Genomic DNA, 20,437 nt, shown 5'->3' with positions numbered 1-20,437 from the left:
AGCACCCGATCGTCTTGAACAGCCGACACAAGGTCACAGAGCTGATCATAAAGAAATATGACGAGGATGTGCACCACGCCGGAGCAGAGAGAGTCTTCGCGGAGATCAGACGTCGTTATTGGATATTACAAGGGAGAGAAGCAGTATGGCGCTTCCAGCGAACCTGTCTAGACTGCCGTAAGTGGCGCGCGCAGCCCAGCATACCACGGATGGCTGACCTACCCCCCTGTCGCCTCCGAATCGGCGACAAGCCATTCCACTCCACAGGCATGGACTGTTTTGGCCCGTTGTATATAAAAAGAGGAAGAGGCACCGAGAAGCGGTGGGGTATTGTATTCAAATGCATGACCACCAGAGCGATACATATCGAGCTCCTTCCGACCATGAGCACAGACTCATTCCTTATGGCCTTCCGGAGATTCATATCACGGAAAGGACAACCGTCTACATTGTTGTCTGATCACGGGACCAACTTCAAAGGCGGAGAAAGAGAGCTGAGAGAGAGCTTCCAAGCTATGGGCCCAGAACTTAAGACCCACCTCGCTCCAGCCCAGGTTGACTTCCAGTTTAATCCCCCGAACGCACCCCACTTCGGTGGAACCTGGGAACGAGAAGTACGCTCTATAAAGACAGCCCTGTATGCCGTACTCGGAGCCCAGACTGTGGCAGAGGAAGTCCTAATGACAGTCCTCACGGAGATCAAGGGAGTATTGAACTCAAAGCCCCTCGGTTACGTCTCCAGTGATGTAGCAGATGTCGACCCAGTCACCCCCAACACACTCCTGATGGGGCGGCTGGACCCCGCGCTACCCCAGCCAATGTACAGGCCCGAAGAAGCGAACGGCCGAAGAATGTGGAGGTACAGCCAAGTACTAGCTGACAAGTTTTGGAGCAGCTTCCTACTTCACTACCTACCGTCTCTACAGACCCGCCAGAAGTGGGTAAAAGAGAGAGACAATTTGACAGAAGGAACAGTCGTCATGATAGTTGACCAGTCACTCCCCAGAGCTATGTGGCCGGCTGGCCGCGTAAGCAAAGTGATCACCGGTGCCGATGGCAAGGTCCGAGCAGCTGAAGTACTCGTCCAAGGGCGCACCTACACACGGCCCGTGGCGAGGCTCATAGAACTGCCCCGACTCCCAGATACTATCGATGATGACCATGACCCTATGACTTTGTGAGTTGACTGACCTTACAGCGGACCTTGAGTGGAAGACAGTGCGGTTAATCTGTCTCTGCTTAGCTAATTAGGTGGGACTAATTAGGGGGCGGCTGTTGTGAAGGATCAGATTAAACCGAATATGTATATTTATTTATATATATATATTTAATTGTATTTGTATATCGTTTGATATCCCCTGTATATTCCTTGTACAATATGCATTGAATATCCCTGTTTCTACTAAACAGCCCATAATAGTTTCATTCTACCATTGGACTAGAACCTGGCGCCAGGTTGCCATACCCCTAGGTTCAAGTTCAATCGTGCCGCCTAACATGTCGAGGCAGCCCCCGGTTCCGCAAAGTAATATGCCGGGCGAAATACGTGTGGTACTATTTGTTCATAGCGCATATATATATGACGCTCGTAAAGTAGAACTTTCTTTTAGTCCAGTTCTTTACCCTCCAACAGAGTGACAGACGCAAAAGCCTCCCCACGAAGCACGTGCGGTGTAGTAGGGCCTACTTGGCCCAGAATAGGCATTAAGATATCGTGTAGATTAATAGTTGAATGGTCATAGTTTGGCACCATACCGTCGAGTTGGACGTATTCTATTAAGCTAATAATAGTCTATTTATGTATGGTGCATCGTTCGGTTCGAGTTCTACAGTTATCAGTACCCCCATCGTTCCTGACGTTATCTGGACGCTTATCCAGGCTGGTCAGACCCCTAGTGGTGATTGCATCCGAGGAGCTCCGGGTCAAGAGCGACTGGACCTGTATATTGGATTACTCTACCCGACGACGGCGAGCCTTCCACGGCTCTTGGATTATGCTTTATGTGCTTTGATTATTCCATGGATAAAGGCCAACACTGTCGAGTGTTGGAATTACCCCCCGGAGAGGACTACTGGTGAGGCGGCGCTCTACACGTGAGGTCGCACCACGTCTCTCCGTTGTGGACCGGCAGATACCATTCCACAGAGGGTCCAGCTGTGTTCGTCTACGGCCCCAGGTTCTGTGGGCACTGGGTCTAAGACTTTGGATTCTCCCAAGACACCGTCGGCCAGATGGGATACCGCCAGCGACTTCTCTAACCCCCCCCTCCTACTGTCTTACAACCAGCGGGACCCCCCCCCCTTAGTGTATCCAGCTATAATTATTTAAGTACTATCGCTATCGTTTCCTAAATATTCCAGGTTGTATACTTACTCCCTGCGCAACCAGAGATTGGACATTCAATGTTGATTTACCTACGAATACTCATTTGCCATAAAAGTGCATACTTAACATTTCAAATCATAAATGTAATTAAGTGAATATTGTGTACACCCTTTGCTGTATTAAATATTCGATTTGGTCCATTTGTGTTGGTTCGTTTCATCAGGTGGGAAAGTGTTCATCATACTTATATCTTGTACTGGGTGGCCAGAAGTTAAAGTACATGAGGTAGTGGTATTAAATATCATATCTAACAATACAGTCAGGGAATTGTACCCCTCAGCTACAGATGGTATCCAACTGGTATATTCCAATTCCTGATCACCATTCGAAAAAATTGATAAGTGTATAGATCCAACGTGATACAGTAGAACACATGATTCCGCGGGGTTCAGAGGCTCCAGAATGAACTATAATAACCCTGGCTGCATCAGTGGACTGGAAAATGTGGAGTACAGGATTTTTTCATTGAGTCCATTCCAAAATCCCTTATGTCATCTGGGAGACGATAGGGGGCGCTTTTTTCCACATCTGATTGCCGGCGGCGCTCGGGTAGACTAGGGTAGGCTTGCGTGATGCAATATGATTTCAGATCGAAAGTGGCTTTCAACGAGATATTAATAATTCCGAGAAAACTCGTGAGTGGCATAGAAAGTGTTAAAGAGCACCTACGGGAGGCTGCAATTAGAAACTGGCCACCGTAAATGTCCAAACCCCCCCACCCCCATCTAATAGACAGTCTCCTCCCCACCGTATGTATATATTCTCTCCCCACCGTATGTATATTTCTCTCCCACCCACCGTATGTATATTTCTCTCCCACCCACCCACCCCCTCCTAATGTACAGTATCCTCCCCATCATATGTATATACTCTCTGTCAGGATCTATGGGTAACAGTACTGTATATTTGCATATCGTATATGTCACAAATGTAACTACTGTATACCTGTATGTCATAAATGTCACTATGAATTGAAAATGGGGGACCCTGATGTAAACAAGACAAACGTCTTTCTCTGGTCTGCATCCCCTTAACAATTGTGTGTATTGAGCCGTACTGTATTGTACCCATTCTGCAATCTGTTAAATAAAGTTTTCATTCATTCATTCATTCATTCATTCATTCATTCATTCATTCATTCATTCATTCATTCATTCATTCATTCATTCATTCATCCCTCCTGTGTGTCTCTCCTGTGTGTCTCTCCTGTGGGTCCCTCCTATGTGTCTCTCCTGTGTGTCTCTCCTGTGTGTCTCTCCTGTGGGTCCCTCCTATGTGTCTCTCCTGTGTGTCTCTCCTGTGTGTCTCTCCTGGGTGTCTCTCCTGTGTGTCTCTCCTGTGTGTCTCTCCTGTGGGTCCATCCTATGTGTCTCTCCTGTGTGTCTCTCCTGTGTGTGTCTCTCCTGGGTGTCTCTCCTGGGTGTCTCTCCTGTGTGTCTCTCCTGTGTGTCTCTCCTGTGTGTCTCCTGTCTGTCTCCTGTGTGTCTCTCCTGTGTGTCTCTCCTGTGTGTCTCTCCTGTGTGTCTGTGTGTCTGTCCTGTGTGTCTCTCCTGTGGGTCCCTCCTGTGTGCCATAGCGGGCCATTCTGCTTGCAGAGAAAACGTCTCTCCACTCCAATGACAATTTCATCTTGAGAAAGTGCCACCTGTGTGTGTATGCCTGATTGTAACATGTGTGTGTGTGCCTGATTGTAACATGTGTGTGTGTGCCTGCTTGTAACATGTGTGTGTGCCTGATTGTAACATGTATGTGTGTGTGTGTGCCTGATTGTAACATGTGTGTGTGTGTGTGAGCGCGCGCTTCTTCATACCCTGAGCCAATAAAACCATAGTTCTCACAACACCTGTCAATCTTCACACCTGTCTGTCTATACACCTGTCTATCTTCAGACCTGTCTGACTTCCGGAGCTTCCCAGTTTGATTCCCGCACCTCCCGGGAAGCGTGTCGAAGTGTCCTTGAGCAAGACACTTAACCCCTAATTGCTCCTGATGAGCAGGTTGGCACCTTGCATGGTTGCCTCCGCCGGCGGTGTGAATGTGTGAGTGAATGGGTCAAATGTGAGGAACAAATTGTAGAGCTCTTTGGATAACAATGCACCATTTAACATTTACACCTGTCTGTCTTCACACCTGTCTGTCTCCACACCTGTCTATCTTCACACCTGTCTGTCTCCACACCTGTCTGTCTCCACACCTGTCTGTCTTCACACCTGTCTATCTTTACACCTGTATGTCTTCACACCTGTCTGTCTTTACACCTGTCTGTCTTCACACCTGTCTATCTTTACACTTGTCTATCTTCACACCTGTCTGTTTCCACACCTGTCTGTCTTCACACCTGTCTATCGTCACACCTGTCTGTATTTACACCTGTCTGTCTTCACACCTGTCTGTCTTCACACCTGTCTGTCTTCACACCTGTCTATCTTCACACCTGTCTGTCTCCACACATGTCTGTATCCACACATGTCTGTCTCCACACCTGTCTATCTTCACACCTGTCTGTATCCACACCTGTCTATCTTCACACCTGTCTGTCTTCACACCTGTCTATCTTTACATATGTCTGTCTTCACACCTGTCTGTCTTCACGCCTGTCTGTCTTCACACCTGTCTATCTTTACATATGTCTGTCTTCACACCTGTCTGTCTTCACGCATGTCTGTCTACACACATGTCTGTCTTCACACCTGTCTATCTTCACACCTGTCTGTCTTCACACCTGTCTGTCTCCACACCTGTCTGTCTCCACACCTGTCTGTCTTCACACCTGTCTGTCTTCACCAGTACATTTTTCAGTGGCTCTGCTTTCACTGTCCCCCACCAGGCTGTATTCCCACTACATCTACAGTGTAATGAATTGTCGCACACAGGACTATTATTTGAGTGGGGATATTAATGATATGTATCAATAAATCCACATTCGTTTGAGAACAATGAGTCCCGGGAGAGTCGTCAGTCTGATCTGAATACGCTCTCACTGACATTGCATTGTCTGATAGCATCTACTAGTTTCCTCGCTTGAGGCATTGCAAGTAATATTGTGTGTGTGTGTGTGCATGCGCCTGTGCGTGTGAATGTCCCTGTATGAATATCAACGTGTGTGAGAATCCGTGTGCGTGTCTGTGTGATGTGGAATAATTGGACCAGATTATTCATGGAGGCGGACAATAGAGTTTACTGACAGAATGACATGTTGCAACACGGAGAGACCCAGGTTACAGCACCGTAGCCCTATATCCTAGATATCTATAGATTGACAAGATGCATTGAGGAATATGAGTGTTACGAGGTGGTAGGTGTGTAGGACCCAGGTGCAGTGCAGAACAGATAAGACGAGAGGCATCTGTTGGTTCTCAAACAAAGGAAACGCCTTTAATTTTATTCTATACAAAGCGCACACGCCGCCAATGGCGAATAAACAAAAGTGGAGAAAGCACTCCAAAAACACGTTAAATAACATTTATACACAAGTCATCTACACGATGATACGATGGAAAACAAAGAGGAGAAAGCAAGTCTCCAAAACCACGGCGAAGGGAATATATACGTCCAATGACAACGTTGCATACACACACAGCAATCTAATACATTACATAATGGGGTGACACGGCAGTCAAAGTGACACGACAACTCTGAACAGTAGCGAACGTACTATCCTCCTATGGCAAGGAGCGATATGATTTACTCACAGGTATTTCTCACGGAACGTCTGATGATCGACTCATGTGTCTGTAGTGACATGGAAGAGCATATAAAGCAACCCTTCTCTTGCGTTTCCGGTCAAATCTGACCGAGTGACTTTGTTTTGTAATCATACATATTGTGTTTTTCATCCAATGGACCTATCTCAAACCCTGCCCTCTTTTCTTGATCCTCCAATCACAGCTGTCGCTTACCTCGGACTTCCTCGTACAAACAAAATTTGTCCGAGGTAAGCGACAGCTGTGAAAAGGGGCAGGGCCTCAAGACCTTATGTTATCCTCCACACTAGGCCTCTGAACATAATACAATTGATGATCACCACTTGGATTGAATTTTGAGTGATTTATTCAACAGTGACACACCTATGATGTTTTCGGTCAGAAATGACCACCATAGGAAATGAATGGGTATGAGTATATTATGTTCATCCTGCAGATGGAAAACATCTCCACACACTCTCACGCACGCACGCACGCACGCACGCACGCACGCACGCACGCACGCTATGGGGGTTGAAACGTTTCAGGGTGCGCAGACCTAAACGCATGCAAAGCATGCGATCTGACATCAAACGTTTGACGCTCGCCTGTAATCTCCATCGACTCAGAATGGACACACACGCGCACACACACTACACGCACACACACTACACGCGTCCGTTGGTTCGTATTTCTAGGTGTGCACGCGACTTGCGCAGACGCGTGCGTGTGCTGTGCGTTACGCGTGTGTGTTCGCGACTTGCGCGTGACGCGTGCGTGTGCTGTGCGTTACGCGTGTGTGTTCGCGACTTGCGCGTGCGTGTGATGTACGTTACACCTGACCTGACACTTAATAAAATAACTAGGCAGGCGCAGGCGGGCGGGCGTGCGTGTGTCGTTCGCAGATTGCATTGCAAGCGATTTGACTTGCGCTGCGACAATACACACACACGCACGCCCGCCTAGAAACGAATTGGAATATAAACAACGTTCCCCTAACATTCCACCAGGGGGCAAATTCAGTCTGTCACTTTAGTTTCCACCGCGGTCCATCCGTATAGGGATTTATCATTGGGGAAATATATTTTCATTTCAAACCTTTATTTATACTCGTGAAAGCATTGAGGTTTCCCTCATTTACAGTGATGACGAGTTATATAGGCTGTGTTGTAATAATTCTGCCTCATGAACACTTTTTCACCAAATGAATTCCCTTCTATAACTAACGTTATTGTAAGCATTTCTGGTTGAAATAAAATTATACTTACTTATTTTATGATAAATTGCGAAGTGTTTCATGTTGAGCTATAGATTCAAGACGATTTAGAAATGTTTCTCTCTTCATGTATTCATCCTCTTAGCCGTTAGTTGTTGTATTTGAGCTATATATTGTACCCATTCTGCAATCTACCGTTTTCAATCAATCAATCACTCTTATATCGCTACAGTAATTAAGCTGCGGATTGATTGATTGAAAATTGTATGAACAGATTACAGAATGGGTACAATACAGTACGGCTCAATACACATAATTGTTAAGGGGATGCAGAGAAAGAGTTTAGGTCTTGAATACGTACTTATAGTCAACCACTTTACATCTAGCTGACGCTTTTATCCAAAGCGACTTACAAGTTCTGTACAACAAGACAGCAGGAAGGGTACAACTCTATCAGCTGAGTAACAATGTTCATCAAAGTGTTGAGTGCTACAGTGTAGGTTAGTTTATTAGGACAAGTGCATGACAGTAAGGTTTGATTTTCTTTTCACCAGTCTGCATTGTTTCAAAATTGTTTAATTGATCTAATATGACAGCCTTTGAATCAGCCAGCATTCTCTGGGTGCAGGTGCACATACCGTACTTTTCGGAGTATAAGCCGCGGCTTTTTCCCCCATTTTTCGACCCTGCGGCTTATATAACGGTGCGGCTTATATGTGACTCGACGTGACCAAACCCGAAAATGTAGAAATCAAAATATAGCTTTTTTGACTGCATTGAAATGTTATTCATATCTGTTCCCTTATTTGCTAAACTTAATACAACTTGTAAATGAGTTAATTCTTGTTATTTGTCCGACAGTATTGTGTCCCAATGCTAATTGCATATGGTAATTAAACATTAAAACACCTGCGGCTTATAGTCCAGTGCGGCTTATATATGTACACATCATTCAATTTAGCTGCTGCGGCTTATAGTCAGGTGCGGCTTATAGTGCGAAAAGTACGGTACTTACGTTATAGTATTTGAGTGACATGGTTAAGTCTAGCTCAATGACTAACTACACAGGGATAGTGATTTTAAACATGTAGATTGTGTACCAAAAATACAAGTTTTATTGTAGCCACAGGAGACAAGACATCCAATGCACTTAAATTAGACCATTATCATATCCAAGAACAAAAGACATTTAACATTTTAATATCCTAGCCATCAATAGAGTATGATCAGATCATTAATTGACATGTTCAAGTCTGATGTGTATCACATGTGGTTGATGAGCTCATCTTTTACTTAGTTTAGCCAAAGATACATACATGTATACACTCATCATACTAGGGCTGGGCGATATGGCCTAAATATGATATCACAATATTTTCTGACCATTCGGCGATACACGATACGCATCACAATGTTTTTCTTTTTTTCCCCAAACAATTCATTATGAGGCTTACCAAGACAGTATTTGAGTTTGCAAGCTAACATTAAAGACAAAATAAAATACCCATGCATTTAGCATTTTTATATTATATATTAGATTTAGATTATTGGATTATTAGATTATATATTGCATATATTTAGCAATGAGATATTATACGATTTAGATATGAAATATGATGAATTGAAAATGGGGGACCCTGATGTAAACAAGACGAAAGTCTTTCTCTGGTCTGCATCCTCCCGTCCACTGTTGTTGTATTGAGCTGTACTGTATTGTACCCATGCTGCAATAACGTTTTCATTCATTCAGACGGCAAACAGAATCATTTTGATTGACAGTCGAGTCTGCCAATTACATCACACCGCTTGCACCCGCCCTGCTGTTCTTAGCACCAATCGGCAAGCGCGTATTATTTTTTACTTCCGCCATTGGAGAGCTCAATGACAACAACAATGGTAGCGGTAGCTCCCCGCGGCCGACGTTTAGCTTTTAGCTCCGCAGGATGACTAAACGACTGGAGGCATAATGATTTTACTGCAACGGATGTTATAATAAAAGCCTTTCCATACATCTGTCTGATTGAAAACTTTATTAACAGACCGTAGAATGGTCACAACTGAGTCAGCACGGGCTGAGATATGAACGACTAATGCTTGCTATATCTAGGTCGACCTCGGACGTTGCTATGTAAATACGCTGATGTTATTGAACGTGTAACTATATAACGTTAATGCCACAAAACGAATGCCTTTGTTATCATAAGTAGTAACTTTGATGCAGTAGTGTGTGTGTGGGGCGGCGCTGTTCAAAAGTTTCAACGTGTGGACCAGATTGACGCGAGACAATCCTCTTGGGCAAAACATCACGATATCCACGATACATTTAAAAAGTGTATCGTTAATGAACTGTTACCCGATATTTAGATAATATCGTCATATCGCCCAGCCCTACATCATACTAAACCCGATAACTACAAGGCATAATAACAAATCAATTTGGAGAACAATTCATTTTTTTGTGAGCTACTGAGATGCTGGTTGTGTGTTGATTCTACTGGACTGGTCAAAAAAGTTTCATTTTTATTTGAAAACTGCTGCTCCGCTGAGAATCACGTTAGAAACTGTCGCTGGTTAGGCCGCAATGAAGGTCCCACAGTAGACATCCTGTCTGTACAGCAGACTCTTCAAATGTGGTAGCTCCTAGAGTAGACACAAGGTGAATGAAAACTTTATTTAACAGATTGCAGAATGGGTACAATAAAGTACGGCTCAATACACACAATTGTTAAGGGGATGCAGACCAGAGAAAGACATTTGTCTTGTTTACATCAGGGTCCCCCATTTTCAATTCATAGTGACATACACAGGTATATAGTACCGTTACATTTGTGACATACACGATATGCAAATATACAGTACTGTTACCCAGATATCCTAACAGAAAATATATACTACTATATTCCACTAAAACAGGGGTATTGTATCATATGATGTGGAAAACATGTAAAAAGATTATATGGAAAATTTTAAGAGGTCCAGTTAAGAGAATTTCTTGAAGCAAAGGTCCGGAAGATCATCATGTCTAACTATTTAGTGTGATAAACATAAAGTTTGGAAATTTGTGTTTGGCTGATTATTTCTGTTGTAACAATGCTTCTTGGCAATACATTTTATACCGTTGGAAAGCCTGTTTATTTCCCATTTAAATGGTGCCCCATTTTAATTTTAATTTTAATTTTTTTTTATCTTTTTCCCCCTCCATTTTCCTCCGATTTTCTCCCATCCCAATGTTAGTCGTTATGTCAATTCCCAATCCCCTTCCTGGTCGCTGCGCACTTACCCCCCACAGTCGGTCTGGGAGAGTGGAGGCTACCACGTGCTTCCTCCGACACACGTCCAGCCAATCAACCGCTTCTTTTCACCTGGCAGCGCGGATATTCTCCGAGAGGGCGTAGCGTGTGGAAGGATCACACTCTCCCACTCAGGTCCCATCCGCGCTTAGCAGGCGCCCCGACCAAACTGTAGTAGCTGTTTACAACGACCCGGACCCACCCCGCCAGCTTCTCCCACCCTCTAATACTGCCAATTGTATTAGTGTGAGCGGCCAGCCAAGCTGGTGACAACCCCGGAGCTGTGAGCTGGATTCGAACAGGCGAATCCAGCTCACAGCTCCGGGGTTGGTGACGAACGCAATCTCCGCTACGCCACCTAACCGCCCCTATGGTGCCCCATTTGTAAGGAACATGCATTTATGGGATGAGCAGCACTGCCGAGTATGTGGGTTGCGCCCATGAAGAATTAGCCAAATCTTATTCAAAGTTTATTCTGCTGTTGCTATTGACTCTTGTTTGGTGGATTGGATGATTGGAGTCCATCAGTAACAAGGCAGAAACTATACATAATGGCAATTTTACAATTGATTAATTTAACAAACAGCCAGGAGCCTCAGTAGCATGTGGAAGAACCATACACAGCCACAACAGCCGGGCACCTCCTCATGCTGGACACCAGCGTGGTCACACACTGCTGTGGGATGGCATTCCACTCCTCAACCAGGATTTGTCGCAACTCTCAAGTCAGCCAATAGTTGTGTTGGTCACCCTGCACGAATAGCACGCCTAAGCTGATCCCACAAGTGTTCAATTGGGTTGAGGTCAGGACTGTTGGCAGGCCATTCCATTCTCTCTACTCGCAAATTCTGGAGGTAGTCTCTGATAAACCCTGGTCTGTGGGGGCGAGCGTTGTCATCTTGGGAGGATGTAGGCCGGGAGCCAGGTCCACCCCTCAGGATGTTTTTTGCTACCTTTTTTTCATTATTATTTCCTGTTATCCCATAACTTGGGCCATCAGGAGTTGATACTGACCACCCCCAACTTAGCCCCGTTTGGCCTCAGGGGCCAAAACATTTATGCAACTGCATAAATGGTCAGATAAGTCTGAAACTTTGCATGGTGTATCCTGACACATAGGGGGAAGTATCAGAATAATACTCTGGGGCTTACTACCTTTCTATTGTCAAATATCACACTCAGAATACCCCAAAAGACAAAAAAATCTGTCCGCCTGACAAATTGTCATCAAAAGTGATCATTTAAGTATTGTATTATACATGTTGCTGCCTCACATGGATATGGAAAACTTCCCACATCTATAAGCTTCAATTGAAGTCCAAGATGACCTTTCTATCTAGAAGATTACACCTGATATGACCAGGTCTCCATTGTACCTCAAATCGAGAAAATAGAACATTCAACATTACCCTTATTTCTTTATCTAAAAAATATATTAAACAAGAGTTGAGACTTAAGTAATGTAATGCTATACTATCTGAAGTTAATTACATGAAAAGTGAACAATGTTACGCCCCCTGGTGGACCAGGGTATCACAGTGCACCTTAAAGCAGTGCTGACCAGGTTGCGTGTATGCCTTCTACAACGCTGTTCCAGTTCCGCGTTGCCGTTTTCATCAACGCCCCTCCGTGCTCCGGCTTTCAACAGCGGGGAGAGTATTATGGGGCTTATGCCGCGAAGGCGTAACACAACAGTGAACACATAGTTAAGTACGACTGACAGATGCATTGCAACTATGTGTTCACTGTTGTGTTACGCTTCTCTGCATAAGCCCCATAATAAGACAGTCTCTGGCTTAGTCCAGCGGACACCATGGCGAGCTCAGCGATGCCGCTCGCGGGAGCATACTCTCCCCGCTGTTGAAAGCCTTATCGCAGCACGGAGGGTCGTGGACCCGCAACGCAGCCGCGAAGGCGGCGATAAAGCCCGAGTTGCGCGATTTTTTATTGGTTTGTCATGACAAACCAATTACATAATCCAACATATGTGTAAAGAAACAACATATTCCAGTTAACGGTATATTTTTTTAATGATTGCTTACGGTATAAATTAGGTTAACTGGAGCTTAGTATTGCTGCCTGGCTGAGGGCCGCGTCGCGGCTCATGCACATGCGCGCGCTCGGCCAATCAGAGCGCAAAACGGCAATGCGGAACTGGAACAGCGTTGTAGAAGGCATACACGCGACCAGGTTACACACACCAACCAACCAAAAACCGAACCCTGTTTCATGTCACATCCCACCTGAAGTTATTCAGCAAAGACAATTTTGGGTGAATTGATCTATTATTCTGGCTGTGGGAAGAGATTGAGCTAATATAGCCAGCCCAATGTAGCTAGCTAGTGAGTGTAGAAGTGGGAGAGAAATTATGAAATTGTAATTATTAAGAACATTAATTATAATTATTAGCAACTCTACTTCTAGAGTGATAGCAGTAGCTAGTTAGCTTATAGATTGTTATCTGCCAGCCCAATGGAGCTAGCTAGTGAGAGTGGGAGACTAATGAGAGCAAAAGTGGGATATAAATGATGATGTGTGTGTGTGTGTGTACAATACTTTGCTGTTGTAATGAATATACTGACTTTCTGATTGTTGCAATGATACAGTATAGTCAAGGTTCCAAAGAGACAAGATGCCTGGATACCTGTGCTCCAAAGAAGAATCAGCCATTAGTCCGTGTCTGAGGTCAGATGTCAATGAAATGTGAAACATAGGATCTAAATTAATGTCTATTGGCACATTAGCTTGTTCAAGCTGCTGCGGTCAGGCAAGCGCCTTCGCATACATGCAGCAAGAACAGAAATGTAGCTTCTTCCCCCAGGCCATCAGAACACTGATCTCTCCACACACAAGCACACATGAACACAAGCACACTACAGGTCACTTTAGGAAAAAGCAAAGGTCACTTTAAAAAACACACCTATAGTTAGTATAGCATAACTGTATATTGTTTTTTGAAGCACTCTTGGCAAGGTATCCAGGCATCTTGTCGTCTCTTTGGCACCTTGACTATACCGTAGCATTGAAACCATCAGAAAGTCAGTATATTCATTACAATAGCAAAATATTGTACACACACACACCATAATTGATATCCCACTTCTGCTCTCACTAGTCTCCCACTCCCTCTGTCAGCTAGCTACATTGGGCTGGCAGCTAACAATCTACAATCTAACTAGCTAATGTTATCACTCTAGAAGTAGAGTTGCTAATAATTATAATAAATTCTCTTAATAATTACAATTTCATAATTTCTCTCCCACTTCTACTCTCACTAGCTAGCTACATTGGGCTGGCTATATTAGCTAACAATCTACAAGCCAACGTTAATGTTATCACTCTAGAAGAGCTGCCACATTTCATGTAAAAAAATATTGGACACTCAATCTCTTCCCACAGCCAGAATAATAGATCAATTTACCCAGAATTGTCTTTGCTGAATAACTTCAGATGGGATGTGACATGAAACGGGGTTAGGGTTTTGGTTGGTGTGTGTAACCCGGTCAGCACTGCTTTAAGGTGCACTGTGATACCCTGGTCCACCAGGGGGCGTAATATTGTTCATTTTTCATGTAATTAACTTCAGATAGTATAGCATTACATTACTTAAGTCTCAACTCTTGTTTAATATATTTTTTAGATATTTATAAGAGAAAAAAAAGAAGAAAAGGATAATGCTTTGAATGTTCTATTTTCTCGATTTGAGGTACAATGGATGGATAACTTAGCTCATGTAATCTTCTAGATAGAAAGGTCATCTTGTACTTAAAGGGGAACTATCTTATAAATGGCCTTTTTGAGTGTTTAGCATTGTTTCCTAGCTATGTGAACTTATATTAATATGATCTATGTCTCAAAATTCTCATATTGGTGCATTCTTCCAATTCTCCTCTCACAATATTCACCCTCACTGAACTGAGTCGTTTGAAATGTGCGTGATATGTGATGTCATATAGTCACTGCTGCATGTTAATGTTGAGATAGACGACGACGCTCCGCAGTGGTTTAGGAGCCGCCCTGCAGCCCAGGCTCAAAACAGCTCGAAATCTTGAGGTAGAAAAATGCTGTTTTTGAGGACTTGATTAGAAATACAAAACAATGAATAAAAAAAATAGATATATTACAGAGGTGTTCCATAGACTCACAGGAATTGTGTAAAAGTGCCCAAATAGTGAAAGAAATAGTAAAATAGTTCCCCTTTAAATTGAAGCTTATAGATGTGGGAATGTATAATAACATACTTGAAAATGATCACTTTTGATGACAATTTGTCAGGCCGACAGACATTTTTTAGTCTTGTTTTTAAATAACATTTCTAACTCTGTTACACACAGAGACAAAGTTAAATGAAGTGTCCAGTGATTACCTTGTAGCCAGTTAACAGATTTATTTCCATTCAATTATCAATGAATACGAACTGTGTGGTACAGAAAGAAAGAGGAGAGGGGGGTTAGATGACATTCTAGCTAGCAAAAGCCTGGTCATTGTTTACACTATTCAATGCAAAGAGATAGCCATATTGTTAAATGATAACATGATTGCTAGAACATGCATGATTATTTCGCCTGGTCTGCTGTAGAAGACAGTAGGCCTAGCTCTCCTGAACACGGCGTGACCCATAACTAATCGATCAGAACTAAATCGGCAGAGAAAAAGCCCATTTTAAAGCACCTATTCCGCATGGACATGCGCAGAGTGCCCATGGAGTCTGGACGACGCGAGATGACGCTCGAATGAATGTGGACTGTTCTATCAGAGGGGGGAGCTTCGGTGGCCAATGTCCTTTCAGCCGAACAGGATAATGAAGAAATGATCCCACTAAATGGCCAGACGCGTCTTATGGCGACATCTACAATTACCTCATTGAGTCTACAGGTAGACTAATGTTTATATTTAAGTGCAGCGGTCTGTAGCCACTTACATGACCATCGAAGCTCCCCCTCTGATGGAACAGTCCACATTCATTCGAGCGTCATCTCGCGTCGTCCAGACTCCATGGGCACTCTGCGCATGTCCATGCGGAATAGGTGCTTTAAAATGGGCTTTTTCTCTGCCGATTTAGTTCTGATCGATTAGTTATGGGTCACGCCGTGTTCAGGAGAGCGAGGCGCATAAACGTCTATTCGATCATGTCTCTAGCACCCCCACAGCCGTATCGGCAACCACTTACATCACGGCTCTCGTCCACATTCATTCATTTGACCCCCCCGCAATCTCCTCCCTGATTTCAGAATCCCGGAAGTGTCACGGGATCACTAAATTCTCGAAGTCAACTTCCTGTCTTTTTAACTTTCTGTCTAAGTGCATGTCTATGGCTTGGGGGGAAACATGCACTTATAATAACCAGAAACTAAGGCGTTCGAAATAGTGAAATGCCATGTTGGCCTCAATATTTTCAAAACAAATTATATGAAAAGGTTATGAAATGAACAAGAATGTGCTAAAATATGTAATAAAAACGGAGCTCACCGCATACATTTGATCGTAGAAATCCGTTTGTTTCCCCAATACCAAGATGGCGACGGTCTCGTGACGTCAGAGTGTCTTCGAGAGGTCCTCTCTCTCCAACAGGGGGCTTAACCATAAACCACATGAAAGTCTTCTTTCCGGATCTATAAGCAAACAAAACTCTGGACCTTATTAAATGTGTAGGCAAGCTAGCAATTTGCAATGACCAAGCTAGCAAGAAAACAACGTATTCTCTAGGGATGCACGATATTGATTTTTTTACACCGATATCGATAACTTTATGCTCCTCAGGCCGATAACCGATATCGATAACCGATATTTATTGTATTATAATCTTTTTTCTTAATGTATATATTATTTTTTTTATCAAATTTCTTTTTTCAACATGAAACAAAACATATCACAATACAATAATAATACATAAAAAGACTTCCCAGGACAATAACTTAACACCAACTTAAATGCGACCTAACCAGACAACAGAAACAAAAGCCAAGACAACGAACAGTATTGACTGATAAAGTGACTATATTTATTTTTCCAAATGAAAATTCACAATCCGTCAACAACTTATAATACATCCAACCTAAGACGCTCGAAGCTTTTTGTTCTTCTTTTTTCAAAGCGGAGCCTTGAAAAAAAGGCTTTGAGTGGACACATCACCACCACAACAAGTCACCTGCAACAAGCTAGAAGCTAGAAGCTAGAACCTAGAATGAAGCTAGAAGCTGCTGTGAATCCAAAGCCAGCTATTGACGAGTCGTTTGCTAAATTAAAGAAGTTTGACAGAAATGACCCAAGGGCTCAAGCCGCTAGCTTTTAAGCAGTCCTTGGTGGTGCAAATTAACCTGGCTACTATGGAGCCATAAGTGACTGCGTTCAACCGAGGGTTGCATCACAGCCATGGAAGGGGCTAGCTTTGCTTCGCGTCGTCGTAGGCTTTTAAGTTAACACAATAACACACCATCGTAGCGGTGGTGATGCCGCAGGTGACCCGTCAGGCTGGATGTATTACAAGTTGTTGCCCTTTTCCCTCCTTGTGGAACTTCTCCATTGCATTTATTACAAATAGCAAGCAATCTTTTTCCTCTGGAATTCCGAGTACCGACGCGGCCATCTTTGTTTTTAACGTCCTCGCTGATTCAGACACTTACGTGCCTACGTCACAGCCAAGAAAGGGAGCGCTCGATTTGTGTAAAACGCCCTGTTCTTAAACCACACGCTGTCAGTCGTACCACAGTACTGGCAAAACGGGATGAGCCTACAGACAAAACAAACGCACTTCATTCCAATTCACCCACACAGCATTTTCTTTTACCAAAAAATATATTATATTATCGGAGCTATTAATAACGTTATCGGGTTTATCGGGATGACGTCATAATTGCTGATATCGGCCCGATAATTATCGTGCCTCCCTAACTTAAAGTTATTCCTGTTACTGTGAGAATACTATTCTCACAGTAACAGGAATAACTTTAAGTTGTCAAAAACACAAACAAAAGTGAGTTCAAACCAAATAATAAAACCATAGAAAGTGCACAGCAGTTACCTTGTACAAAATTTCCAAATAACAAAAGAATAACGAAGATATTCACGGAGATCTCTCTTTCCTTTTAGCTGTAACCTAGCCCCTTTCGTGACTTTCGGTGCAAACCGAAAGTCACGAAAGGGGCTAGCTGTAACCTACACCTCCATTTCATCCGTCAAGCTGAGCTCATGCGCGTGGTAGCTGCTTCCGGTTCCCTATCCTATCACACACAAACTGAATGACGCTACCTAGAGGGTCGTTTACAGGCTAAATTGCATTTAACGTTACAAAATAACTAGAGAGCTAACTAGATTGTAACATAAATATGACAGTTAATAAACCAAACGTTAGTTACAAAGCCTTACCTTGCTTGGCTTAGTTCGTGAGACGACAAACCATCCGCGAGGATTCCAGTGTCCCCGCTCTAGCTTCAGCGTTCGCCTTCCACCATCGCTCACTCCCACATTGTCTTCGACACACAATCCCAACGGAGGGAGACGTTGCCACATAGCACACGTCTTCAAATCCCCTTTTCCACATGAACAAGTCATACTATCTAAATATACAACCGCGAGAGAAAACAAATAAACAGGTAAACAAACTCAGACAAATCATCTCCAACTATTCAACCGAGCCGCCCCTCAACTCCAGCCGTCACGCCGTCACATTGCAATCAATAGCCCCTCCCGTCCCCTCCCCTCCCCCTCCCCCTCTCACCAACTACTGCCTGAACTCTGGTTGAACTGTAACGCGCTACTCTAGAGTTGAATGAATGAATGAATGAAAACTTTATTAACGGATTGCAGAATGGGTACAGTACAATACAGCTCAATACATACAATTGTTAAGGGGATGCAGACCAGAGAAAGTCTTTCGTCTTGTTTACATCAGGGTCCCCCATTTTCAATTAATCGTAACATATATGACATACATGACATACAGATAGACAGTACTGCTACATCTATATATTTATGACATACCAGATTTGCAATTACAGTACTGTTTGTGATACAAAAAGAGTCCAGAAAGAAAAGAGTATATACATTAGGCGTAGAAACTGTACATTGGATTGTGTAGGTGGGGGTAGGGGGGGACTGTACATTGGAGGTGGTTGGGTGGGTGGGGGGGGGGGGGGGGGTTGGGTAGGAGTTGGGGGGGGGGGGGGGGGTTGGGTAGTAGGGGTGGGTGGGGGACACTGTACAACTGTACAAACAACACTGTACATTGGATTATTGACAAGACCATACTTGGTAATTTACTGTACATTGGAGGGGGTTGTGTTCGGACATTTACAGGGGCCAGTTTCGAGTTGCAGTCTCCCTTAGGTGTTTTTTGAGAGTGTTTTTGAAAGTGGGTAGTGATTCACATTCCTTTACAGCTTTGGGTAGGGCGTTCCACATTGATGTGGCATAATTGCGAAACGTGTTTAGTCCCTTGTTTGAGCCGAATCTGGGTTTAACATGATTTGTGGAGCTCCCTCTGGTGTTGTGATCGTGGTATTCACTGACCTTTGGGAAGTATTTTGTCATGTACATGGGTACCTTGGTCGTGTAGTGTATCTTGTAGACCAGGCCCATTGCAAGTTGCTGTACTCTGTCGTCTACTCTAAGCCATCCTAGGTTGTCAAAGTGGGCAGGGGTGAGGTGGGTTCTAGGAGTAAGGTCAAGCAGTAGTCTGACCAGTTTGTTTTGAGATGTTTGTAATTTTGTTTTTAGCGCCTTTGAGGTGCTTTGGTGTGAATGAATGAATGAAAACTTTATTTAACAGATTGCAGAATGGGTACAATACAGTACGGCTCAATACACACAATTGTTAAGGGGATGCAGACCTGAGAAAGACGTTTGTCTTGTTTCCATCAGGGTCCCCCATTTTCAATTCATATAGACATTTATGACATACACAACATACATGACATTTATGGCATAGGGACATATAGGTATTTAGTACTGATACATGTGTGACATAAACGGTATTCAAATATACAGTACTGTTACCCCTAGATCCTGACAGAGTATATACATATGATGGGGAGGGGACTGTACATTAGGAGGGGGTGGGTGGGTGGGAGAGAGATATACATACGGCGGGGAGGGAATATATACATGCGGTGGGGAGGAGACTGTCTATTAGGAGGTGGTGGGGGTTTTGGGCATTTACGGTGGCCAGTTTTGAATTGCAGCCTCCCGTAGGTGCTCTTTAAGAGCGGTTTTGAATGTGGGTAGGGATTCACATTCCTTTACAGCTTTGGGTAGGGCGTTCCACATTGATGTGGCATAATTGCGAAACGTATTTAGTCCCTTGTTTGAGCCGAATCTGGGTTTAACATGATTTGTTGAGCTTCCTCTGGTGTTGTGGTCGTGGTATCCACTGACCTTTGTGAAGTATTTTGACATGTACATGGGTACCTTAGTCGTATAGTGTATCTTGTAGACTTTTTACGTGGACTTTTGGTACAGGATGGAAAGGGAATTCATCAAGGGCCCATCTAGCTGGATTTTGACAGTTGCTCACATCAAGAAAGGCTGCACCAAGTTCCTGTATTTTAAAATGTAAGATCATTATTCAGATAATGCTACACTAGCTATATTCACATACAAAGCAATAATGTAACTTGGGTTCTGATTACGCTATTAGGCTATACATAGAAAGGAATTACATCTCTCAACGAGTAGCCTATTTCCCTCCTGCCATTCAAACTCTACAAGATATACTTTAATGCCACACAACTATGGTTGGTGGTAATCGTTTGAGGTACAGCATGTTATTTAAGCACTGGGACCTCAACATGGAACATCAAACGTCCCCTTCCCAATCCCCACAATAAATACATACAGGAAAGTCACATATAACAAGTGTCAGTTC

General features: G+C 43.6%; 1 long non-coding RNA gene across 1 annotated transcript; it reads right to left on the bottom strand.

Moving 5' to 3' along the window:
- Positions 1-7,997: 7,997 nt before the first annotated feature.
- LOC311234291 lies at positions 7,998-18,220 on the bottom strand. Its single transcript, XR_014620085.1, has 4 exons — positions 17,941-18,220; positions 16,052-16,187; positions 14,942-14,992; positions 7,998-9,925 (listed from the first exon to the last, which is right to left on the bottom strand). It is a non-coding gene; the product is annotated as an uncharacterized lncRNA (long non-coding RNA).
- Positions 18,221-20,437: the final 2,217 nt, after the last annotated feature.

This window comes from Notolepis coatsorum, assembly GCF_963971535.1.
Source record: "Notolepis coatsorum genome assembly, chromosome: 9".
In the NCBI taxonomy this organism is placed as follows: domain Eukaryota; kingdom Metazoa; phylum Chordata; class Actinopteri; order Aulopiformes; family Paralepididae; genus Notolepis; species Notolepis coatsorum.
The sequence above is the reverse complement of the archived record's forward strand: the minus strand, read 5'-3'. Positions and strand labels throughout refer to the sequence as shown.